We start from the raw sequence: 27,450 nt of genomic DNA on the forward strand, positions 1-27,450 counted from the left end.
CGTGCTTTTTGGTGATATCTCTGTTTAAAATGGCCCCCACGAGTCAAGCTAAAGTGCTGTCTTATGCTTCCATGCTCGAGAAGGCTGTGATGTGCCTTACAGAGAAAATACGTGTGTTAGATAAACTTCATTCAGGCATGAATTATAATGCTGTTGACTGTGAATTCAATGTTAATGAATCAACAGTATATATGAAATATGATATCTTTAAGCAGAAACACACATAAAACAAGGTTATGCATTAATTGGTTGACAGAAATGTGACCAAACGCTCATGGGAATATAACTCTGTATTTCCCCTAGGAGCCACGGTCCAGCGTTCACTAATTCAGTGTTCACGGCCACTTATGGAACATAACTACTGTAAATAATGAGAATTAATTGTCTACACAAGATCTGTATACAAATTTTTAGTGTTTTTATATTTGCTGGGAACAAGCAATTAGAAAACGAAAGTGTTTAGATATCATATATAATAGTTTAAAAAATAAGAAAACCTAGGAGTAATTCTAACAAGAGATAAAACTCTATGCAAAAAAGTACAAGATATTAGGAGAAATTAAAAGAACTTCATCTTTCTTGTGTTCAGCCTTGTACAGACACACAACCCTAATATGCATGGAAATAAAATTCCATGACCTTCCCTGTGTCTTCCTTATTGCCCGTGACCCTCGAAGTCAGACTTGTCTTAAATATCTATACAGAGTCAGATTTGGTGACAACTTTTCTGATTCAAACTTAAAGAGCTCCCTTGGACAAACATATTAGCCTACTCAGTTTTCTTGAAAATCATTACCCCCAAATATTCTTTTGGCTGCTGAGGTCTTTTCATCTTTAAGTTTTCCACATTAAATGCCAAGTCTCTTGAGAGGGTGCGGTCTGAAGCTACATTTCGTTAACACCTTAGGTAACAGGAAGATGCAATGGGAATGGGAAGAGGTGCCAAATGGGAAGACTACTGGAGTGGGGAGCTGTTTAAAGAGAAGTGTTGGGGCGGGCCCCATGGCGTAGCGGTTAAGTGCACGCACTCCGCTGCTGGCGGCCCGGGTTCGGATTCCGGGCACACACAGATGCATCACTTGTCAGGCCAGGCTGTGGCGGCACCCCACATAAAGTGGAGGAAGATCAGCATGGATGTTAGCCCAGGGCCAGTCTTCCTCAGCAAAAAGAGGAGGATTGGCATGGATGTTAGCTCAGGGCTGATCTTCCTCACAAAAACAAAAGAGAGAGAAGTGTTGCGTTATAGTGCTTTACAAACCCTGTTCACACTCACAATGTATTTCCTTTAATTAACATCAAGTCTCATATATGACAGTTCAAACTCCTTTCTTTTTTCTGAACCCACAGAAGTGGAGAGAGGTGATGCTTTACTAAGGTAAGTTTCTTTGGAGAAGTCGACTATGAAGATCTTGCTTTCTTTTACACTTTCTAAATCCATCTCTATTTTCCCCATTTTTGACTCACGAATCAGCTTCACTGCTTAATGAGTCTCTTCACTCACTGTTCTTCTGAATCATTATAGGTGGTATAAAGCCGTTGCTTAGTCATTTTTGTTTTTTGCATAATTTCTAAGTTTCTCTATTTGAGACACATTATGTGATAGGCTGTAGATTCCACAGTCCCAAAAGAGGAAATAACGTGTTTGTTTTTTTTAGATGCCATTCTTTGAGGGATATAATTGTTATAACATGATAATGTTAAGTTCTAGATAACTGAGAAAACATATCTTCTGACCATATTCTTGAAAAGAAACTGAGTATATATCAAGCTTAACCATATCATACCCCAAATCAGGAAACCGGAGGTCCTCTCCTAAAAGTACAAAGTTATAAACGAAGAGCCTAGAATCTTGCCTCATGGACACAATTCTTCTAGTGTTATTTTGTGGTGAGTAAGAATCATTCATTTTTCCCTCATCTTTGCCAAGTGAATGTTTCATCGTTCAGCTGAGCTGACAGAACAGATGAAGGCGAAAGAAGCAATACTCAGGAGCGCAGTTACTGATAAATACTTACAACAAGGACGTTATAATTATTTAATTAAAATCTGCGCACGGAGAGAGATTATGAGTCTTTCAGCTTGCTACCTCATTTAGATGATACTAGTCATTAACGAACTTAGCTGGAGTCAGCGGCTCCACGTCCACATGCCCCACTTTAGCTTCAAAACCTGTGCAGTCAGCAGCCATGGCTGCATGCTCTGTGTCCCTGCTGGGGAGCACAGCACACTCCCTAATAGCTTTGTGAGACACTTGCATGTATTAACTACCCATGACCACCTCATAATCCTTCTCTGGGATTCTGAAGGTTTTCATTTGTAACATAGTGCCCAGAAATTTGGGTGGCATTTACTCTTATTAAGAACATACTGAAACCTCTGCCAAAGAATAGGAATCAGCAGAATACAGGTCTGTCTGAAGCTCTGTCTAAAAAGGTTTCTTTTCTGATGTATTGAAAGAAACTGGTTTAAAGAAGAAGGGTTCATCTATACGGCAGTCTTACACCACCAACCCCTAAGACACCTCTGTAGTAAGACTCCAGGATACCAATATTTCAATCTCCATGTAGAGACTAAAGTCCCTGCTCTTCAAGTATTTCCTTTTTTTTAATAAAGAAAAAGGCAACTACAGAAGAGACTCTTTTGGGACAAAGGAAATGAGAGGGAGAGGCACTGATGTTAATTTGCTAATGGGGTCTTTTCTCTCTCTCTCTCTCTCACTCTCTTTCTTTCTTGCTCACACACACACACACACACACACACACACACTTTCTCTATTTATTTTGCATTTACTTTGATAAGTCATTTATTTTACTCTGCTGTGGCCCAATTCTGCAGTTTCACCTAATTTCTAAAAATGAACAAATTACTCTGTTTCTGAAATCAGCTTGAAGTAGGACATCCTAGCAAATCAACAAAGTCCCACAGGCACAGTACCTAACAAAAATAAAACAACTTAAACTATGGTCAAGTAGAAATTTTAATAAAAATTAAAAACATGATCCCTGGACCTGGGCTACTTCCTTGAAAGTCTAATATGATACGGCCACCCAAACTGATGAGTCATCTCTGGGAATTTGAAAACAAATAACAATTTTGACATTTTTTGCAACCTAAAGGAGCTGTATAAAATATGCCTCTGGTCTTTCAATGCCTCCTCCAAAATATAAATTTCAGGGCCACTAAATGTTCCAGACATGGAAAACCAAATACACAAATATCATCTTTCAAGAATTTCTTTGTCTGATTTCCTTCTTGATGTAGGAGATGACTGTTCTATCCAAATAGGAGAAATGAGACCTGGATTAAGTAGGAAGGGGCCAGACTTGACAGCATTTAGGATTGGTTTTATCTATATTAGTAATTACTTGTTGATATGTGGGTTCATATGTCTTTCACTATAAATTACTTCTTATATAAAAATCTACTTTCCCTTTTCTCTGCTTAAATACTAACTGCTACAGCAACTCTTCCCACTTCCAGGGACCAATCTGGTTTCTTTCTCAGGGCTTTATCCCTTGTTCTTCCCTCTACCTGGAATGCTTCCTTTTTATAGACTTTCAAATTTCTAGCTCCTTTTGGTCATTCAGATTTTAGCTTAAACGTGACCTGCTCAGAGAGGTCTTCCCTTACCACCCTGTTTGAAGTAGGCAGCCACCTGTTATTCTCCATCCTAACACCTTGTTTGTTAGCGTCATTTTTAATTACATAAGCATTCATTTGATGACTCAAAGATTGGCTGTTTCTGTCTGTACACCATAAGCTCCATGAATAGAGGTGCCATGTTCGTCTTATCCACTGTTAGAGTCGCATTGTCTGGCGCAGTGCATGAGTGAATGAACCCCCAATCAACTTGGAAGGAATAAACAGAAAGTTTCATTTAAATAGCTTTGCTCCTTTTATTTTCCCTTTTCATCTGAGCTGGTTAATTATTGACTAGTGGTTGAATATGATTGACAGGTGTTGTCTAGATCTTTGTGCATTACCATGTAATTTTTATTTTTATTCCTTACAAAGCATTTTGTTTGTTTTCTTTTGATTTTTGGATATTTTTCTCTATTGAATCTCATTCTGTTTATTTTTGACCACTTCTGTAATTGAATAGTATGATTAAAATTTGAAATCTATCTCACAAAAATATTAAAATATGTTTTGTTAATTTCCCTTCATTTTTCTTATTTTTATTTTATTGGGATGTTGATGGCTAGCACTTCTGGATATTTTCCTCAAAGAAACCCTCAACTCCTCTTCCAGCTTAAAATTATCGAGTCAGTCATTATTGAATCCCTCTATACTTATGAGACTACTTCAGCAATAAATAAAAACTAAAACAATTTTCTAGTAATCAGCCTGTTATTCAAGTTTTTTCACTAGATTTTTTCCTTTGTTAAAGTAGGCATTTATCATTTTGTCTAATAATAAAAAGTAAGATCTTTCTAAATTGGTTTGTTCGCCCTAAAAAGATTTTAGTTAACATGGGTAAATTTTGTTACCACCTAAATAAAATAATGCACAAGCCTTGAACAATATCTTTCTTTATGCTAAATTAAGGTTATACGTCATTTTACCTGAAGCAGTGTTTGAAGCCTTAAAAAAGTGCTTAGCCAAATCCTGGCAAAGTATATTGTTCCTGGGATTGGGATGACTAACTTATTTGCAAGAAGATTGTTCATAGCACAAGGTCTGCTAAAATCTTGTTTTCCTGTTTATATTATTGTAATTTAATTATGAGCATATTAACACTATTTCCTGGCATTTACTTTCTTTTACTACTTCCCGCAAGCTTTGGCTCAAACAGTTAAAACTAAAACACGTTTTAGTTTATGTCTTACAACTCAGAATTTTTTTAAATCACAAAGTTGATCAAATACTATCACTTTCAGTACTATTTGTATTAAAGTTGTCGCTGCCTTTGTTATAGAACGAGGAGCAAGTGAGCATATTGAGAGAGCAACTTTCCAGCATCTTGTGGGCTGGGTATTATGATGTGGCTTTAAAACCTTATTTAGAGTTTCATGCATTCCTGGGATGGGTATGAGAAGACTATTTATACATAAAAACAAAGACCATTCTTATGGTCTTAGATACTTAGGATTGCTTAAGCATTTTATTTTGTAATTTTCATTAAAGCATTTAATGAAGAGCCTCCCAAAATCATAGGAAATAATAAAATGCGTAAAACAATACTAGAATGCCAAACATAAAAATTTTACCCTGCATGTAAGCATTTCTGCACTGTCTCATTTCCTCACCTCTGGAGATGGAGAGCATTGATGAGAGAAGCAATTTTTTTCTCATTCCTGTTTGTCTCTCTGAAGTTCCTGCTCTGAGCCTTGGCCCTGGTAAGGACTCATTCAACATTTGTCAAAAAGAATTGAATTAAAACTCCTGTTGTGAATGATCAACTTTTAAATGCATAGGACATTAAATAATCTGGCATTTTTAAGGTGAAAACTCATTAAAGCCATTGAGCCTCTGTAAAATATTCAAGATATATATTCAAACTTTGTTGGGTTTCCTATCTAAACGAATTGTTTAATAGAAACAGGCTTGCCCTGTCTGACAACCTATCCAGAAGATGTACTCATTTCTGAAATAGCACCATTTTGGAAACCTGTAAGGTTAGACTCAGTATCATGCAAAAAATTAGCTGAGCCAAAAAGAAAGAATCCACATCCTCTTGAAAACCTTTAACACAAATAAGCAGCAGAAATCGTTGCAAAAAATCTAGCTAATCACACTGTGAAGCTCTTACAGATGAATTGGAATTACAATCTCTGAAATATCACTGTTAAGTTTTGCTTCTAGACTCAAGGTTGACTCTCTTTATTAATGTAACCTCACAGGAGATGATATTGCATCACCTTCTACTTGCGATCTGCACACGATTGTTAAAGACCTTTAAATCTAATGTGCACTGACCTCTTGAACATTTGCTCTTGCTGTTGGTTTCCAATTTCCTCTGTATCAAATGGTGACCTTAACATTCCAACTCAGGGATGTAACTATTAGAATTGAGCTGACATGATAAATGACTATTCTTGCTATCTCTTGTCATATTTTTATTTTTCAGAGATTCAGTTGATGGTTTGGTCTTTTCAAATAGCCTTTTACTTGTCCCAAATAATGGTCATTTCGTTGTTATTATGCATCCCCCACAAAAGAAAAATAAATATTCAATTTAATAGCAAATGTAATCTCTGTACTTCATGGTTTGATATTATTGATCAGCTTCTTTGGTTTGTTTTTCAAAATTTACTCAGGAACAATATAGCAACTGTGTATACTTATGATTATCTAAAAGTCCATTATTTTCCACATTTGCAAATTTCATCATTTACCCTAACCTACCCAGTCCTACAGTTCTAACAATTATCTACAGTTATTTTTAAAAGCCTTCATGATTTAGGTGACTATCAAAATTTTCCCTAACCTTTGACTCTCACCATAGGTTAATTTCCACATTTTATCCCCCTTGTTGATGTTTGTCATCCTGCCACCTGATACTGAGTATGTCTGAACCCAAATGTATTCTCTCCAGGCACTGTTATCTCCAAACTGTCTATCTTTGATTTATTATCAATGGCCAAAGAGTCCTGTCCCAGGTTACGACAATACCAAATTGAGACTTTACAACTGTATAAACTACATATACTATCTAAGGATTATTTTTCATTTACCAAGATTTTAGCAACTCTAATTAACATTTAATTTTTAGTCTAGATATCCATCAATTGACTTAACTGACTTTGTAGCTATATGCCTGCCTAAATAAACGATATACAGCTGCAAGATAGATAAGAGTTTTCTAATGTTTATAAGGATTTATTTAATAGACAGTAATAGTCCCATTATTTAAATACTAAAAGGCTAAGTGCTATAGTCAAAAATTAAGCTATTTCCTGAGCTATTAATCTCTTTCCACTTAGGTGTCACCCTTAGAACATTTTATAATCTAAAACAATTGTGACTCACATGATCGTTACATTTTTACTGAAAGAGTTAAAGCATTTTGTAGGTGTCTGATACACATCCCAAAATAGCTTTATTTGACTTGACAAACACAGTCCAATACATATTTAAGCTATTTTAAAAATAATGGAAAAATCTTATTAATAGCTGTTTTCTCTTGTGGGGTGTGGTGAATAGTAATTTAGGGCAGGTAAGAGCAAAGCAATTTAATATTTCCCTTGTTAGTTCCTCTGACCTACAAGTTTGGAGGTCTCTGCAACACCCTCGAGCTTTTTCCACAGGATCAAGTAGTGTTGCTAACACTTTGCCAAAAAGTTCTCCATTTTGCTGTTAGTTTCTACCTGTATCTTGCTCAGATATTTATTTTTTATATTATTCCTATCTCCAAGAAGAGAAATATATATGTATATCTGTGTGTTAATGTGTTTCTAATATGTATATTAGTTTCTTTCCACATATATTGTCTCTTGGTTAAAATTGATATTGCTCAAAGGAATGATGCCCTTTAAGTTGATCTTATGTAACGGATCTATGTGTCTGATGAATTAGAAGTATATATTGCCTTTATTTTAAACTATATGGCCATTGGCTTTAACTCACCCACGTGGTCACCTCTCACTATTTTTGCCATTCTCATTGTCTTCAATCTCTTTCAATCTTGGCTTTTCAACCAGGCCAAGGGAACAAATTCATGTAAGTCTATTTTTGAAGAAATATAGCCTACTAGAAATAACTTATTGAAGTAAACAACTTGATTTCCTTTAGGGTTTCTCTGAATCCTTCTATGTTCTGGGTTTCTGGATGACTGCATATTTTCACAATTCTGAGGCAAAGTCAAATCAAGGCATTGTCCAGTAAACAGTACTTAGAGCTGTGAGCCAAGCAGCTTGGAGTGCGGTTGTAACTCTACCATTACCTAACTCCGTGAATTCCGATAATCCCTGAAATTTCCTGGATTTCATTTCCCTTGTTTGTAACATGAAGTGGTTGGATTAGGTTATCTAAAATTTCCTCCTATCAGAAAGCTCCGTGATTGAGAAAATTCTAAACAGAATTGAGAAAAGGTCGTTGGACTTCAGTAAATTTCCATTTGCAACTTTGCCTGTCCTCTCTCCTGAGGGGCCCGGTACACTCATGCTGCCTAAGGCCTCCAGGACATGTAAAAATTGCCTGCCTGACTCCTGACAGGTTTGAGCTGGTGACCTCTGAGCCTCGGCAATGTCTGATTTGTCTTGAAATGATGCTGACCTCCAATAAACACAACCTGAGATGAAAGCAATATCTAAATATCTAATCTTCCTTGTCATCTTCTACTCTTTGATCTCCTTCACCAGTTTAGGAGTGTTTTACAATAGTACTAACATCCAGTAGTAGAGAAAACTGCCATTTCCATATACTTCAATGACAGTTTAAATTATTATAATCTTTATAAAAAATAAATTGGTAGTAAGTAGCAAGAGGCTTTCCAATTTTTTCATAATCTTTGACCCAGAAATTCAACTTCTAGGACTTTGTTTTTAAGAAATATCAGGAGGGGAACATAAAGGTATAAATACAGCACTATTCCTTGCAGGAGAGGGGAGACAGGAGGAATGAAAACAACAGAAACGGTCCAAATATGATATCTGTTAAATTACGAGGACTCCTGTAATGGAATGTTATGTAACCACCAAAATTGTGGTTTAAAGAATAATTTTATGGCAAAAAGATGCCTGGTTAATATCAAATGAAAAAAATGGTATAAAACTGGATAAGCAGTATGATTTCTAGTTGGGGAAATTTAGGAAGGAATAGAAAAAATAAACAAAAATATCTGGATCCCTATCACTCAAGGCTATTCTTTATACCTTTATGAATCTTTCAATCTCTACCAAAACCAAGCGTTGCTTTATTATGTGAACAACAGGAAAAATAACAAACGAAAAAAAAAATTCATTTTAAAGACATTTCTGTGTCAATGGCCAAATATTAAGAGAGACCAAGATATATATGTGTATGTATTGAGGCATGACAACCGGGGATATAAATGCACAGAGAAATCTTGCGTAGTGTGTTTCACATATAAGTGTGAAAATCATACAGACACATGGAGCCTCAAAAGTACTGCAGTTTTTCCTTCTAAGCAGGGTTTCTCAACATCAGCACTAATGACACTTTGGGCAGATAATTATTTTCATGGGGGGCTTCTCTGTGCATTGTAGGATGTCTAGCAATATCTCTGGCCTCTATCCGGTAGATGCCAGTACTGTCTCCCCCCTCTTTTGTGACAACCAAAAAATGTCTCCAGATGTTACCAGATTTCTCTTGAGAGGGCAACATCACCCCTGTTTGAGAACCTCTGCTCTAAAGCTACATTCTCCTAGACCATGTCTTTTTAACAGCAAACCAAGAATATTATTAGATTGTTTTCAATAGTTAGGAAAGGCAGAGAAACCAGGTAAAAGGCGCTGTTGGGAAAACATGCCTCATACTCCTGACTCCTGAATCTTTTTCTCAAGCATTAGCACTGTCTCCTAAGCTATGGCTCCGTTGTGCAGCAGCTGGGGCAGGAGATCTCAGATGCGCCTGATCCAGAAATAATATCCTCTTTCAATCTCTAACACCTGACGAACAGGCACAGTCTCAAACGCTATTTTTATATCTCTAGGTCTACCCCATCGCCAGGCCATGAGAAATATAATTGACACAGCTCACGTATCCAGGCAAGAGCTGTTGCTTATTTCTTGCGTGGAAAGTGAAGTTACATAGAGGTATGTAAACAATGCATCTTGACCCTTAGCATCTACAACATTAATGGCAATAACAAAACCCACAACACCAAAAGATAAATCTCTTTGATCTCCAGATTCTTTACAGAATAAATAGCATCACTCTTCAGAGGAAAGGAGATTTGACAGTAAACAAGACCAACACACTTTTGTCACACTTGCCACCTCTCTCCAATACACCAGAAGTACAGTTCTTTCCCTCCAGAAACTCACAATGTAATGGAAGATAGAGACATGTTGCAAGATAATTGCAAAACAAACAAACAAACAAATGATGAGAATTAAGGGAATCAGCAAAATAAGAGACCAAGTCTTATAAGAGGTATGCTTGGGAGGCTGGAAGTCTCTATTCTAACCTTTTTAGACATGAAAAAAGAGTGTCTTTAAAACCACTTAAACTCTATTTGATATCAATAGCCTTAACAGTGGTATATCATATTCATTCTCTACCTCTACCACAGGTTCCTATATTACCCTAGCCATATTTAAAAATAAGACAATAGGAAAATATGTGTTTGTTTCAAGCCCTTTGAGCTGGCAAGGCTGATCATCATACGGGAATCCCTCAGGTAGCTGACATTCTCAGATTGGAGGTATTCTACCCAAATCCAATTTCAATAAAGCCTACCCTTTCAAGCATACACCTTTTTTTGGTGGGGGGGTGGGGAAGATTAGCCCTGAGCTAACATCTGTTGCCAATCTCTTTTTGCTGAGGAAGATTGGCCCTGGGCTAACATCCATGCCCATCTTCCTCTACTTTATATGTGGGACGCCTCCACAGCATGGCTTGATTAGTGGTGCATAGCGGTGCATCCCACCTGCGAACCCCAGGCTGCTGAACCCAGGCCACTGAAGCACAGCACATGAAGTTAACCACTACGCCACTGGGCTGGCCCCAATCAGGCATACACATTTAAGGCAAAGATTTCCTTTTAGCTTTTGTTCTCATAAAATATTTTATACTTACACAAAAAAGTATGCAAAATAAATTAGGCAATTAAAGAAATAAAGTATCACAAATATCTTTGAAATTCCCTTCTTTTTCTTCCTGAACAAACACATTCCTTTTCTTTCTCTCCGAGGTAACCGCTATCTTGCTTGTGGCATATCCCTTATCAAGCTACATATAGCGTTATTCTGCATGCTTTACCTTTGTGTAGAAGTACAATACTGTACGTATCCTTCTGCTACCTGCTTCTTTTGCTCATTGTTTTTGAAATCTGTTCTTGTTGATTCATTTTAAATGTTATATAGTCTTCCATTATAGAAATATTCGAAATTTATTTGTGCATGTTTCTCTTTATAATCATTTATGTTTCCATTATTTTTTACTTTTACAAACAATGCTACAGGTATCTCAAAGAGCAGATAACAAAGTGAAATTATTAGATCACAAGGTTTGAAGAGCTTCAACTTTACTAGTTACTGCCACAATACTTTCCAAAATGATTATAACAATTTATACTCCTACCAGGAAATATGAGAGTACTTTTTGCTTCAGGTTTTGGCCAGATCCTGGGAATGACAGGTATTTAATTTCTGCCAATCTTACGAGTATGACACAAGTCATGTAACAATTTATGTTTCCTTAAATAGTAGTAACTTTGAGAATATTTAAATGTTTATGGCCATTCAAGTTTCCTCTTTTGTGAAACGACTTTCTGTCACTTGCCTATTTTTCAAATGTCTTGTTTGCCTTTTTTCTTATTAATTATAGGAATTCTTTAATGTAGATATATATCTTTTTTGTGTTTGTAGCTTGTATTTTCATTTTATCTTTGGGGTCTTTTGATGAAAAGAAAATCTGAAATTTAATATAGTCCAATTATCAATCTTTTCTGTTATGGTTTGCACTTTTTAAATCTTGTTTAAGAAATCTGCCCCTATTTTCTGAGTGAAAGGGAGACAGCATAGTCCAGTGTTTTAGAAAAGGGACTCAAGAAGCAGGTGACCTGTGTTCAAATCACAGCTCTTCTACTTAGTGGCTCTGTGGCCAGAGGCAACCTAATTAACCTCTTTTGCCTCATTTTCTTCATCTATAAAATGGGAATGATATTAATAGTACCCACCTCACAGGGTTGCTATGAGGACTGAGTAAATTGCTATATGTAAAATGCTTAAAACCATATCAGGGACTTAATAAGCATCAAGTGTTTGCTGTTATTATTTGCATCTCTATTCTGCCTGGCCTGGTTTTTTTTGCATTGTGACATAGAAAATTAATTGGGGGATGGGCCTGGTGGCGCAAGCGGTTAAGTGCACGCGCTCTGCTTCGGCGGCCTGGGGTTCGCAGGTTCAGATCCCGGGCACGCACCAATGCACTGCTTGTCAAGCCATGCTGTGGCGGCGTCCCATATAAAGTGGAGGAAGATGGGCACGGATGTTAGCCCAGGGCCAGTCTTCCTCAGCAAAAAGAGGAGGATTGGCATCGGATATGAGCTCAGGGCTGAACTTCCTCACAAAAAAAAAAAAAAGGAAAACGAATTGGGTTTTTGTTCCATAGAGATAACTGACTATTAAAGCATCATTTATCGACTAATCTGTCCTTTCTGCATTGCTTTGCTCATGTTTCAAGTTGGTCTATCCTGCAGATCTCTATTCTATTCTATTGGCCATTTATCTGCCCCTATCTTTTAATAACTGCATTCTACTTTAATGTGGCTTGCTTGCTGGTAGGATAAATCCTTCTACTTTGTTATTCATCTTCAAAAGTATCTTAACCATTCTTAGGCTTTTGCTATTAAACATGGATTTTAGGATTAGTTTGTCAAATTCCATAAAATCTTTGTGGGTATTTTGACTGGAATTGTATTGAACTTCTAAATTAATTTTGGTGGCATTGACATCTTTATGGTCACTGCCAATAAGAGCACAACTTCAAGCTCTCCAAAGACATTTCCTCACATAATTCACTTTCGGATAGGATTCTTGCACGCATTTGTCTAGCTGACAAAATCTAAGTCAAATGATGATGTCTTAGCTATAAGAAAAGCTGAACATATGAGTTCTGTCTCTACTTTGGGGAGGGCAATTGAAGAGAAGATGGACAGCCACATAAATATGATGAAAGCAGACTATATATTTAGCCCAATATACCATTTCTAAATAAGTATAATTTTGTTTCTTCCTTTCAAAATCCTGCAAATTTCATTTCTTTTTCTTCTCCAGCTGCTTCTGTAGAAAGCTAGAAATGTATTGAATAGAAACAGTGATAATGGACATCCTTGTCTCATTCTGATTTTAAAGGGAATGATTCTTACATTTCACCGTTAGGTATAATATTATGGATTTTTGCTAGATAATCTTTATCTGGTTAAGAGTTTCCATTTATTTTTAGTTTGCTGAATTGCTTTTTAGATTGAAAAAGGAATATGAATTTTATCAAAAATGTTTTGTTGGGGCCGTAGCATAGTGGTTAAGTCCAGCGCACTCCACTTTAGTGGCCCGGGTTTGAGGGTTTGGATCTCGGGTGTAGACCTACACCACTCGTCAAGAAATGCTGTGACAGCAACCCACATACAAAATAGAGGAAGATTGGCACAGATGTTAGCTCAGGGCTAATCTTCCTCAAGGAAAAAAAGAGGAAGATTGGCAACAGATGTTAGCTCAGAGTGAATCTTCCTCACCAAAAAATAAAAAATGTTTTGTACCTAGTGAGATGATCTATTTTCAGTTTAATTTAGTAATATATTAAATTATATAATTAGACATCAATGATAAATAATAATTCTTTGTGAAAACACAATGTTTTGGGTGTTTATGTGTATCCATATATACACACACACACACAAACGTGCATGTATGTGTGTGCATGTATATAGAAGTGCATAGAATATGTAGGGGAAGAACTGTTCCCCTACCCTCTAGGTTCTTCTGGCTGGTCCAAGAATTAAATTGACATGAGATAGAATAACAGGAGAAAATCAAAGTTCAATAACATGTATGCACAGGAGAAACCCAGGAAATCTGAGTAACTCACCAAAATGGCTGAAGCTACCACCTTAAATACCATTTTTAGTTAAAAACAAAGAAGGATGTTGCAGGTAGTAGTTTGGGACTTCAAAGGGGAGGAAGACAACTTCCATGGAGATGGAACAGCACATATTTGGCAAATAAATGTTTGCCGAGCCACCATCAAATGGGTCTAGCAAGATTCCTCCCAGTCGGCCACACCTGGCATTATCTATGGTGATAGCTCCTTCCTGGGACAGGCCTTCTATCTTAAATTCTTTTAGGCAGTTAAGGGAAAGGTAAAAGTTTCTTTCAGAGTCTTTTGTTCTTAAAAATAAGCTGAAGAGACACATTTCAAGGTCGCAAGTTCTGATCCCCCACAAGCATATAAAATACTTTGCTAACATTTTATTAAAAATTTTTGTTTCCATATTCATTGGTAAAATTGCTTATGATTTCATTTTTTATTTTATTTTATTTTATTTATTTATTTTTTTCCCCTAAAGCCCCAGTAGATAGTTGTATGTCATAGATGCACATCCTTCTAGTTGCCGTACGTGGGACACGGCCTCAGTGTGGCCAGAGAAGCAGTGCGTCGGTGCGTGCCAGGATCCAAACCAGGCCGCCAGCAGTGGACCGCACGCACTTAACCGCTAAGCCACGGGGCCGGCCCAAAATTGCTTATGATTTTAAACTCTTGTGTCCTCTCTCTTTTTGTCTTTGTCACTCTTGCAAGAGGTTTCTCAATTTTATAGATCTTTTCAAAAAACCAGATCTTTGTTTCATTGATATTACCTACTGTTTTACCCTTTTCAATGTCATTGATTTCTGCTCTTATTTTTATTCCTCTTTTTCATATGTTTGCTTTGGGTTCATTTTGTTACCACACCAGGTCCGTTCCTGCCCACTGCCTAGAAAGCCAATCACCGAGACGACGAGATTGCAGAGAGAAAGGGTTTATTAATTACAAGGCAGCCAAGTGTGGAAGCGGGAGAATGAATCTCAAATCTGCTTCCCGGAAAACAGGGACTCAGGGATGTTTATGGGGTAGGGGGCAAGGTGGTCTGAAATGATTGGAGGTGAGGAGAGATGAGGTGATGGATGACCTGCGCAAGCGTAGTCAGGCTTCATGCCTCTTCGTAGGATGCATGTTCACAGAATGGCGGCATTAGCATGCCCTGAGGGTGGAGTTCCAACCTCTTGACGTCAAAAGGTCGCTTATAGGGCACTTGTGTGTGTGGGCCCAGTTGTTGGGTTGGTGGCCTCAATCTGGCCTGAAGTGGACAAGGGGTTCAGTTCCTGAGAAAAAATAGCTCCAACACCCATTACCATGGTGACCCGGGCTCCAGGGAGATGTTACCTATAGGAACCTAGTGGGAGTCAGACAGCATATTACCTAAATGGCACAGTTAACAATGGGCAAGTTTTTTATGCAGATTTAGGCCCTAATCTTCTGTTCTGATAAGTTTCTAGGTAAGGCCATCCCCTCCTCTTCCTGGTACAGGGAAGAAGATACATTTACAAGTGGAGATTTTCTTTACAAATGTAAATGTCTCTTACAAAGGGTAACCAGAACTAAGAATGGTCTTAGCATGGACCCACCCAGACACTGAAGATATCTATGGTGATGGCCTGTTCTAGGGGCAGGCCTCCCATTCCAAACTCCTTTGGTTAGTTAGTGGGGGTGGGAGCCAATTCTGATCCCCCATAGTTACTAAACTGCTTAATCATCAATGGCTAACTGTTTGCTGTTTTCAGTTTTCAGTTTTGCTCTCCTTTTTCTAGTTTATTGAGGAGGGACTTGAGATTAGTGATTTGAAACTTTTCCCCTTTTTTACATGTGCATTCTTATTCTCTGGGTTTGGTTTCTCTCTCTCTCTCTCTTTTTTTTTTTTGATTTTGTTTATCTGACTTTCCTGTGGGTTACCTAACTTAAACATTTTTATAAAATTCCATTCTGATTTAGTTATAGTGTTTTGAATGTATCTCTTGGTATAGCTTTTTTAGTGGTTGTTGTAGGTATTACGATAGATAGATAAATAGACAGATAGGTAATATGTATATTATGTATGATATATATATGATCACAATCTACTGGTGTCATCATTTTATCAGTTTGAGTGAAGTGCAGAAATATTACTTCTCTTTACATCCTGTTACCCCTCTCTCTTTTATAATAGTGGAGGGGAGCAGAATTTGTCACCCCAAAATGTGCCTCTTCGGCATAAGGATTATTTTGTGTTGGTTATTATTTTAAAAACAGCAGACATAGGAGAACCTCTGAAAACCAAGTTGAAGTTACCCTTTTGTAAGAGATATTTACATTTGCAAGGGAAATCTCCATTTGTAAGGGTGTCTCCCTCTCTGTACCAGGAAAGGAGGATGACCAAATCTCTAGAAACATTTTTATCAATGGATATAGCAGAGACTTAAATCTGCAGAACAATCATACCCTTTTTCCTGTGTTTTTCCTGAAAACTTCCCATAACTGGCCTCCCCCTCCTAGTATCTTTCTTTTGTCTTTAGCTAGGGATAGTATTTACGGTGATGGCTTGGGCCATTTGGGGGAGTTACTCAATTTTCCTGGCTATCTTCCATGTATACATGTTATCAAACTTCTGCTTGTTTTTCTCCTGTTAATCTGTCTTTCACTGAGGGGAGGGAAGTCTCAGCCAAGAACCTAGAAAGATAGAGGGAAAATTATTTTTCCTCCCTCACAATATAATCATATTATATATTTCTACTATATACATTTAGAACCACATCACACAATTTTATAATTTTTGCTTCAACAATCAAGCATAATTTAGAAACCCAAGAGGAAAAGGAAAGTCTACTGTGTTTACCAATATTTTTTGCTTACTGTGTTTTTTCTTTCTTCCTGTTGTTCCCAAACTCCTTCTTTTATCATTTACTTTCTCTTTAGAGAACCTCCTTTTGCTGTTCTTTTAGGATAGATCTGCTAGTGACAAATTCTCTTAGCTTTCCTTTATCTGAGAATGTCTTGATTTCCCCATCATTCCTGAAAGACATATTTACTGGGTATGGGATTGTGAGTTGATAGTTCTTTTTTTTCAGCACTTGAAAATGTTGTGCCACTCCCTTCTGGCCTCCAAGGTGTCTGATGAGAAACCCACTGTTGTCCATATTATTTTTCCCCTCTAGGTAAAGTGTCATTTCTTTCCCACTGCTCTCTATATATTTCTTTGTCTTTGTTTTCAGAATTTGATGATTATGTGTCTTGGTGTGGATTTCTTTGAGTTTATCCTCTTTGAGTTTTGCTTATCTTCTTTAATCCATAGTTTTATGTCTCCTGCCAAATTTGAGATGTTTACAGCCATTATTTCTTTGAGTACTTTTTCAGCTTCTCCCTCTGTCATCTTTCCTTCCAGGACTCCAACTACACAAATGTTAGACATTTGTTACAGTCACATGGGTCTTTGAGGCTTTGCATATGTTTTTTCTTTAATTTCAGTCTATTTTCTGTTTTTCAAATGAGATTGTTGCTATTGTTCTAACTTCTAGTTCACTGATTCTGTTTTCTATCTCTGCCATTCTGCTTATGAGTTCATCCACTGAGTGTTTTATTTGAGTTATTATATTTTTCAGTTCCAAAATTTCCATTTTTTTCTTTTTTACATCTTCTCTATCTCTACTGAGACTTTCTATTGCTTTGCTGAGATTTTCTGTATTTTCCATTTATTTCAAGTGTGTTCTTCATTGCTTTTGAAAACGTTTTTATGAAAGCTGCATTAAAAGCTTTTTCAGATATATCTAACATCTCTGTCATGCTGGTGTTAGCATTTATTGAGTGTCTTTTTTCATTCAGTTTGAGATCTTCCTGGTTCTTCATTTTCAACTGAAACATGGGTATTATATTAGGAGACTCTGAATCTCATTTAAACATTGTTTAGGCTGGCTTCTCTGACACTGCTCCAGCAGGGGAAGGGGGCACTGCTTCATTACTGCCAGGTGGTGGTAGAAGTCCAGGTTCTCCACTTGGATTCCACTGACTACCAAGAGGGGAGGGGCCTCTCCTCATCACTGTTGTGTTAGGGTGGGAGTCCCTGCTCCCCACTATGCCTCACTGATACCTCCCTGGCTGGGAGGGATAGGAGTGCCTCATTACTGTTCCCTGTGGACCTCCACTGACACCATAGGGGAGAGGAGGGACATTGTTACTGCTGGGCATTGGTGAATGGCCTGATTCTCTACTAGGCTTCCTTTGACAGCACCCCAGTGAAGATGACAGGGGCACCTGGTTACTGCTGATGAGGGTAGGAGTCCAGGCTCCCCATGTGGTCTCCACTGACTCTACAGGATGAGCTTCATCCCTGACAGGAATCAAATTCCTGGCTCCCTTCTTGGCTTTCTCTGACAGCACCGTAGTGGGGGTGGGGTTGTGACACCACATTAAAACCTGGCATGCACAGAATTCTAGTCTCCCCACATGGCCTTTGCTGGTGTGGATGGAGATGAAGCCACCATTTTTTCTATGGCGTTTAGCTGGAATAGAGCAGCTATTTTTTAAAAGTTTTCTCTCTTGCCAGGCTGCCCCTTCCCTGATAATGATCAGGGAGAGATGATCAGGGCTAGAGAGAGCAGGCTTTCATTAGGGCTATTTTTGTCTGTATCCATTGGCATTTCCAGGTTGCCTGCTTCTTCAACTCCAAATCTGGGACATATGAGGTAAAAATATATATTTATATAGTATATAGCTTCCCCAAAATCATCTTTTTCATTGACATTTTTGAAGTTATTAGCATAAGTATACACACAGAAATATTTTGCTTTTAAACTTCTACGTATCTGCAAATTTTTCACTTTTAATTTGTACTCATGTTTTCTTGAATTCAAGAAAAATTTTGACCCCAAGCCACACTGAAGGTCTAGAATATTGTTTTGAATTGACATATATTATTGTTCTTTTAGGACAGTATTGTAAGGAAAGTTAAGATTACAAACAACCAGGCAGTCCAAGATTGGGATATTAATTGTGCCATTTCCTTTCTATGTGACCATGGACTGGTCTCTAATCCCACATGGCTCTCCTTTTCATCCTCTCAGATAGATATGATAACATTTATCCTCCAGTGTTGCAAAGAGGCTGAAATAAAATAAAATAAATAAATGCTGGCAATTAGCACAGCTTCTGGCTTCTAGGAGGTGCTTGATAAATGCTAGATTTTAGCTGTTGTAGGGGAGGAAAACGTTTTCCTCAGCCCTCTTAGGGTCTCTGGCTGGGTCTGAAAATTAAAAAGACAAAGACAGGTTAATAGGAGAAAAACACACAAAATTATTTAATATAAGTTTTATGTGACATAGGAGCCTTCATAAAGAAATGAAGACCAGAATAAACAAACCTGTGTATTTTTACGCTAGGTTTGATGAAGAGTGGATAGTTGTGGAGGAATATGATAGATTAAGGAATATGAGATAATTGTAGTAAACTGGGGAAATTTAGCAAGACCTATTTCTTAGGATCCCTCTTGGCATCCCTTTGTTTTCAGAGATAAGGATGCTCCTCTCCTCTGGGTATAGGGCGGGTACCTCTCACTTGATGATTTTATGACCTGTTTCAAAGAATTAGGGCAAGGACGAGGAGGAGGTCATAGTGACCTTACCACTTCTGCCATTTTTTCAAACTCCTTCTGCTTAGAATATTCAATATGCCAAGGTGCCATATTTTGGGGTAGTGTGTCCTGTATCCCATCACTATTTTAGGATATAGGGAATGATTACATTGATGGTGATGTTCTTTATCTTTTCAAATTTATTAGTAAAATATTCTAATTTCAATTCATGCTCTCAATAAAAATTTGTCTGACTATTATATCATATTTAAATATTAATGTTAATTAGTAAGGGAAGCAGAATACGCTCCCCCAAAATATGCCACTTTTGGCATGTGGATTATTTTGAGCTGAAGGCAGTCAAGATCCAGCAACTCAGGAAAAAATTTTACCTCTCCCTTAACCACCTAAAAGAATTCAGATAGGGGGCCTCTTTTTTATCTGAAAGACCTATTTGCATGGCAGGACAAACTTCTAATTACCAAACACCTGCTCTTCTTATTGTCCTATGAATCACCCTCCTCCTCTTTGAAGCCCCAGGTCCCTATCCCATTTCTTAGCTTAAGATGGTATGTAAATCTCAGTTGCCTGACTTGCCCTTGAGTCTCATCTCTTTGGGGCTCCTGACATACAAAATTAAATTTGTTTTTCTCTTGTTAATCTGTCTTATGTCAATTTAATTATTAGACCAGTCAAAGAAACTAGAAGGGAAGAAAGGAAAATGTTTCTGCCCCTACCTTAGTAAGGAAGTTCTCCAGTAAAATATTTTCTCTAAAAGAAAGCAAGCGAAAGTAAAGAAATTCATCTTAGTAAGGGGATATTTATTTTCTTATGTGTCCTTCTTCGTCTGTTTGTATTTGATCATATTATGTACTTCTTCTCTTGACACACTCCATGTTTAATCCACAACTCTTCATGCTTTCTTGTGTGATCCTGTTCCCCAACATCCATGCGTAAGCAGGCGTATTCATAAGAATTTTCAGTATTGGAACACAAAAACAATTTGGAAATTTTAGGTTTGGTAATCAGTGAGTAAACAACAGGTTCAGCTATATTAAGGAGCCAAAACCACTTGACTCAATGTTTCGTTTTTCAATCTAGGTCTTGCCGTGCTACCTAATTGGCTGGAGAAGGAAACTGATCAGAAACATGTCATGTCCCACCTGGGGAACTGTTTGTAAGTAAATAGCTCTGTAGGATATAATCTTAAGAAAGCAAATGTACTGTCCACAGGTGCCAAAACTTTCTGTGAAACAGAGGATTTTCCTTTTAACTAAATTATATTTAGGGATTTGTCCATCACTGAAAATCCTCTTACTAACTCAGGTAAATTTATTTAATAAAAAAAAAGTAATTTACCAAAACATTGTTAAGTAGCTATGTAAATACATCTCTTAATTCACTACCAATTAATGTTAAATCAATGTTCTTACCCAGAATATCTGCTTTATATCTTTCTCATTTTCTCTGTAACATCATTTACCCACTAGCTAATATTATATCACATTTATTTATTTATAAATATGTTTTAAGTACCTGTAATGTGCCAGTGATTTTTTTCAGGCGCTGGAAATACAACAGTGAACAAAACAGATGACACCCACCAAAAAATCCAATAGAGATTACATGGAATTTACATGCTAGTGGGAAAAATAGATGGTAAATAAATCGTGATAAGAATGGGAAAATAAAGTATGCAAGAAAAATAGACAGTTGGAGGATGCAAACTGTAAATTTTACTGATGTATAGCATAAATGCAGAAAAGTGCACCAATTATAAATACACGGCTCAGTAAATTTTCACAATGTGAACACACTTATATAACCATCATCAACTTAAAGAAGCAGAACATTAGGAGAGCTCCAAAAGTCCCTCATGGCCCTTTCCAGGCACTGCCTTTATCTGCCCCAAGGGTAACACTATCTTACGTCATTCTGAAATTCTGCTGCACTGGCAAGAGCTATATGCCATGACTCTTGGTAGGAAGAGAACATTCTATTGAGATCCAAGATGAGATAAGATTTTCTTACATTATGAATGCTGTGTTGCTTTTCTCATTATGTAGCAACATTAAAATTCCCATCTCCTAGCCTCTTAAGATCTTGAGACTTAACTGTTTCATATCCAGTATAAATACACGGTTTTAAGTAAGTGCCAACATATTTTATGTAATCACAAATGACACAATGGAGTAGGGACTATTTATAACTATTCTAAATTTAGAGTTGAGGAAACTGAGGATAAGTTACTTGGCCAAAGTCTCAGTGTTAGAAATAGCAGAGTCAGGATTAGAGCCCAAATTAGTCTGATTCTAAAGTGTAAATTTTTAACCACAAGTCTATTCTCACTCTCTCCCAAAGATATCAATAGTATCTATATATTATTAAAACATTCTCCTCTATTTTGCCTCAATTGTTTCACATTCAGTAGTTCATTATGAAAATTGCTTCCATCATTTGGTTTTTTTTGGAAGTTAAACGTAGAAGCAAAGATAAAGAAGAAAGCTGTTAGAAATGATGTACCCAGTAAAAATAAATAACCTGAAAATCTTCATAAAGATCCTTCCACCTTAAATGCTGGACTATATCCTTGACTTTTAACTATTAAAATCTTATGAAAACTTCCTCTTAGTTATTATGTTTGGATTCAGGAATAACTATTTCATGAGAAAGTCATGTGTTATAGCTTTTGGAATCTTTTTAACTTTTTTTATCAATAAAGTTTACCTGAAACTAGATCCTTAAGTTTTCATGGGATACTTTATTTATATTTGAAGGTTTAAAATCAAAATGCTTTTAAAATGTGACCATCTCTTAATCTATGAATGTAGGAGTTTTAAAGGTTAGATTTCAATTATCAGTGGGTTTATAGCTTAAACTAACAATGTTCTTTAATAATAAATAAATTCACTTCAAGAAAAGATTATTTAAAATTTCACCTTTTTTTACTTTTTGCCTAGTATTGCACTTCTAGAAGACATAAACATATATTTACTCTAGTAAATAACCAAATATCTTGATAGATCAAGTGTTAAGTAACAGGTTGATGATGAAATAGATTTATTCTACAGGATGAAACGCTCACATTATTCCTGATCCATTAATACACAGTTCTTTGTGCCTTAAATTTACACAGACTTTAAGCAAGATGAAAAGCTTATTAAAATTAATTTTTCCCTTAGGACTTATTCTGGGTTTTCACATACATTGCACAAGCGAAATGGCTTTTTAAAACTCACGCTTTTTGTCATCCTAATTGTTTTACACATCTTGGCAACTTTTCACACCCTGCGTAAAACAGGGGTTCATTAGGAGTCATTAAAAGAAAATATTTTTCTTGCAAATGCATTAGAGAATTTGCACGTTATTTTATGCCATTTTCAGAAGAGATGTAAATTGTGACTAACCATGAAGCAAATAGGGTCACTTAACAATAATGCAGGAAAGAGTCTCTCAGCAACAGCATCTCAGAAATGAGAACTTGATGGGATTTGAAAATGGAACCATTATTCCCTGACAAAAAATGTTTAATATTATATTTTTATTTGATCGTTTTTAGCTCTTAAGTGATTAGGCAATATTTTCATATATTCTTAAATATTAGAAGAAGAAAATAAGTATAAGCAAAATGAATAATAAAATCAAAATCAAAGAGGAAGAGTGTATTCTTAGTTTACTCTTACCAAATGATTTTTTACAGAAAGAACATAGATATGGGGTGGGGCTGGGTTGAGGGGGAGTTAAGGTAAATTTAGCAGAAGTATGCAATTTAGGTGAGATGTTGTTGAAGGAAGGAAAAAAGCCAGACGTATATTTCAGTATTACCAATATATAAGTCATATGAATGAATAAATCTAATTTTATAGCCACTGTATGGAGGATCCATGAGTAGTGTTATTATTAGATATTTAAGAACAACAAAAAATAATCAAATAATCACTTAAATGAAGCACAAATATGAAGACCAAATAAAAAGCATTCTCTAACTTTGTTGCTCAGAGTAACCTGTATTTACTGAGGGATGTATGATTGCACAAGTGCTTAGATCCTAAACAAATCAGTTGTTAGAACTGGTACTGAACCTCTTAATCTCAAGTTCATGTGCCTGATGTGCAGCAAGCCAAACACTGAGACATCGGTGCTTGGACATGGAAAAAGGCCCCATTCAATGACCACTGTATTCTGTCTACTATTTATAATCTACCCAAGTTCAATGAGTATTCTTACTATGGTAGCCTCTGCGTCAGGAGAAAGGTAATGATTAATTCAATATTTGCTGAATTTGGACTGCCAGATGGTGAGGATCATGTCCAAAGACACATTTACATTCTTCTTCATTGGTTGAAAATCTTTGTAACTTTTGGTTTACAAATCAGCCTTGGGTTTCACACAATTTGGTTACACAGGTAGACTTTGGAACCAACTGTGTGGGTTCAAATTTTTGCCCCTCCCTTCTAGTTTCCAAGTCACTGTCCCTTGCTACATACTTCTTCTTCGCCTAAGGTTAAGAAGATTAAGTTGAATTAATGCCCATAAAACCCTAGAACAACAATGTCTGGCACACAGCAAGCAATCAATAAACATTAGCTACTATCATCATTATTCAAAGCTACAAGGCTTTATTAGTAAATTGTCTATGTGTCACATTTTAGTGTGGATAAATTAGGCATAGAACTTTTTAAGGGGAAAGAGGCATTATACAAATAAAAGTGCTGTTACATAGTTTGCCTAGCCTTTTTTATATTATCTATTGTATATGTTTCTCTGTATTTTGAAATGAAATGCTTGTTCCCCATTTAAGATTGAGTTCATGTTTATTTTTCAAAATACATCCTTTTTTCAGTTCTAATTTATTTTACTAACACTCACATAATGTTTAGTTTTCAGATATCAGACCTATTGGTACCTAAACTTTCCCCATTAATATTGACTTTTAGATTCAAAAGTTGGTTTAGAAATTCTGTTGAATTTCATATTTATTTCTGGTACACCATAGCAATTAAAACATTTATTTGGTATTTTTAATAGTTTATTTAGTAATCTACACTGCTAATAAAAACAGGAAACCAAACATCATGAATAAACTCATTAAGAGTTTGCAGATTGGAATATGAAGCACTGTTTACATAAATAAACAAATAGTGACTGTGTAATCATTTTTTTACGGTCTGATTTGCCTGGTTTTGTTTGTGCTTGTAGGATGGCCCTCTAGGTGAGATCACTCCTTGCTTCTCTGAATCAAAGCATCCCAGAGGGTGCACAAAATAACTCTAAAATAAATTTATACTTCCATGAAAATCCAGTGTCCCAATCCTCACTGGGATGAAATTATATTCGATATATTATATAAACACTATTGATGAAGTAAAGGAATTTCTTCTTCCTCATTCACTGTGATTTCCATGACTCCCATTGACAATGATCAGAGGAATATAGAGAAGGCTGTTCTTGAAGCTCTTACAGAAAGTGAGGAAGAGCTTTTTCAGAAGTCTCTGCCAAATCACTCATCAAGTTTCATTGGCTCGGATTGGGTCACATGCCCATTCGTTGCTCAAGCCCTAGGTGAACCCATTGCCTGGAGCTGGCATTGGTCTAGCTTTCCCTGACACAGATTGGCTGAAGTGGGAAGGATGAAAAGTGAAACCTATGCTTTCTGTTAGGAAGAAGGAAGGAGGATGGATGATAAATAGGCAATAAAAATGTATATTATGGTGAAAAATTAGATATATATTAATTAGATATATATTCATATGACTGTTTATTACATGTAAGGCACTCTTCTAGAAGCTGGGGTTATAAGTATGAGCAAGAGAGAGTTTCTGCCCTCATGAACTTACATTCTACTTGGTGAATACAGACAACCAAATTACTAATATCATTTCAATAGTTAATATGTGCAATGAAGAAACTGAAACAGAGCAATGGGGTAGAATGTGTGTGGAACGTTTGTTTTAGGGAGGTGGACTCTCTGAGGTGGTGATGTTCTAGCTGAGACTGGAATGATGAGAAGAGGCAGCCAGGTGAAGACCTGGGGAAAGAATGTTCCATTTCAGAGATAATAGCAAGCGAAAAGTCTCCAAGACAAGCTCGGCCTTTTCAGGTGAGAGAAGGAAGACTGACCAAGCTGGACTATCCTGAGCCATGTAAGAGATGGGGGTCTGAGGAGTCGTCAAGACTAGCTCATGTGAAGCTTTCCAGGTCATAATGAAAAGTTTGGATTTTATTCTGCTTGACCTGAAAAGCCACTGGGGTTGGATTTGTGGGGAAAAGTAGAGAGACAACCAAGGGAAGTAAAGCTTTCCGATGTCTGTCTCACAACTTCACCTGTATTCATCTGTATTTCCCAAATCAGCTGATTTCTTTAAACATGGGGTTCGAGGCCATTCCTTTGAGTAGCCAAATACTTTTCTGCACTGAATCATTGTCAATTTTTCACATGCAGCTATTCTACAAAATGGATCACTTTCTAATTTTAGAGAACCCACACCATTAACTTGAAAATACAATTTTACAACTGTCCCATACAGAAATTGGGCTTTATTGCAGAAGTACTGAGGTAGTCAAAATGCCCAGATTGGCTGGGAAGCATTCTAAATAAGCAGATTTGTCATGGCGTGTACCATAAGTCAGAAGTAACTGCTATTCATTCAACAGTCTAAACTGTCAACTCCATCCTCCTCCTGCATAAAAATAAACATTTTTTCTCCACAATAAAGGCTTTTTATAAAAGCAATAAAACAATTCAAGGGAGCATTGTTATCATGAGCTAATCACACCCTTGGGGAATTAGAGACACTTAGCTGTACCCGGTGCCTCAGAGCACCTAAGGGCTGTGATTGTCTCCTCATAACCTCCAGGTCTGTCAGGCCTTGTTGGTTAATTAGATAATATTCAACTCGGTAAGATTGTGTTTGAAGATTCTTTTGAAAGTTGCATAAGCAAGCACAGTTTGTAAAACATACACACATACTTTCACACACATGTCAGCAAAAATTTGGATAATTATTATTTCCTCCAAACAAACTCAAGTTTTAAATAACTATATATATATGTATGTACAGATATATATATATATAAATAGAGTCCAAGAACTAAGCCCTGAGGCACTGCTTTAACAATGAGTAATTCTGATGAGTTCGACCCAAGAAATCTTTGAGAGAAACTCCCCAAAATTACATAATGTGGTTTATTTCCAATCAATAAATGATTGTGACACTTCAATCCTCCTTATAAGACTCAGTTGTCAATAGTTTTAAAAAGAATTGGGGCAGAATAATAAACACATATTATTAATAATAAACCCAGGCATAAACATATACATTAGTTTGGAAAACTTTGTCATAACAAGGCTTGTATTAGGGTGAGTGAGAAAAACTTGGAAGTAAACTTGAATATTGAAATAGTTATTTGGCAGTTCAGATTTCCTAATTAGTTTAAATATTGAAAGAAAAAAACCACTTTCTTATTTATGTTCTCGACACAGGTTACTATGCAAAATAAACGTACCCACACATAGAATGACCATAGCATCTATGAGTCTCATAAATTATGGTATTACATCAATAAATGAGTGAATTTTTTAAATAAAATATGCCATATAACTGAAAATATTTTATAGTACTCACTTTTCACAACTACCAGAAAATTAAGAAAAATGATTCAAATATTTTGTTTTGCTTTTCTTTACTTTCTTATGGTAATGAAATATGAACAAATTAGATAGGCCTAAATAATAATAATTCAAGGTAGTTTAAGTTTTAAGAACTTAATGAGTTTATAATGTAGTGTTGGGAAGGAAGAAGTTTTCCTCTACCTTTCTAGGTTCTTTTGGCTGGTCTAAGAATTAAATTGACGTGTCACAGATTAACAGGAGAAAATCCAATTTAATTTCATAAATATGTGGGTTCCACAAGAATATGGAGGCCCTAGGACAAATCGGGCAGTTGAGGCTTATCCGCCATCTTGACCTGAGGAGAAGCGGGTAGTGGTTTGAGACTTCAAAGTGGAGGAAGGCAATTGACATGGAGATGGAAAAGCAAATGTTTGGTGAACAAATGTCTGCTGGGCCATGCAGAGACAATGGGACACAGAGCAGACTCTGATCTCTAGGGCCTGCAGAGTCTTCCCCACCACACCTAGCCATATTCTTCCTAGATATCTCTGGTGATAACTCTGTTCTGGGAACAAGC

The 27,450-nt window shown here is 36.5% G+C and overlaps 1 long non-coding RNA gene across 1 annotated transcript in view; it reads left to right on the plus strand.

Annotated features, from left to right (window-relative positions):
- Positions 1-20,632, plus strand: part of LOC147918243 (uncharacterized) — a 110,376-nt gene extending 89,744 nt beyond the window's left edge. The window contains exons 3-4 of the long non-coding RNA XR_015553220.1: positions 9,617-9,719; positions 20,363-20,632. This is a non-coding gene — a long non-coding RNA (uncharacterized LOC147918243). The remainder of the gene's footprint in view (positions 1-9,616; positions 9,720-20,362) is intronic.
- Positions 20,633-27,450: the final 6,818 nt, after the last annotated feature.

This window comes from Ceratotherium simum, chromosome 1, assembly GCF_057802395.1.
Source record: "Ceratotherium simum simum isolate JZ-2026a chromosome 1, ASM5780239v1, whole genome shotgun sequence".
Lineage (NCBI taxonomy): Eukaryota > Metazoa > Chordata > Mammalia > Perissodactyla > Rhinocerotidae > Ceratotherium > Ceratotherium simum.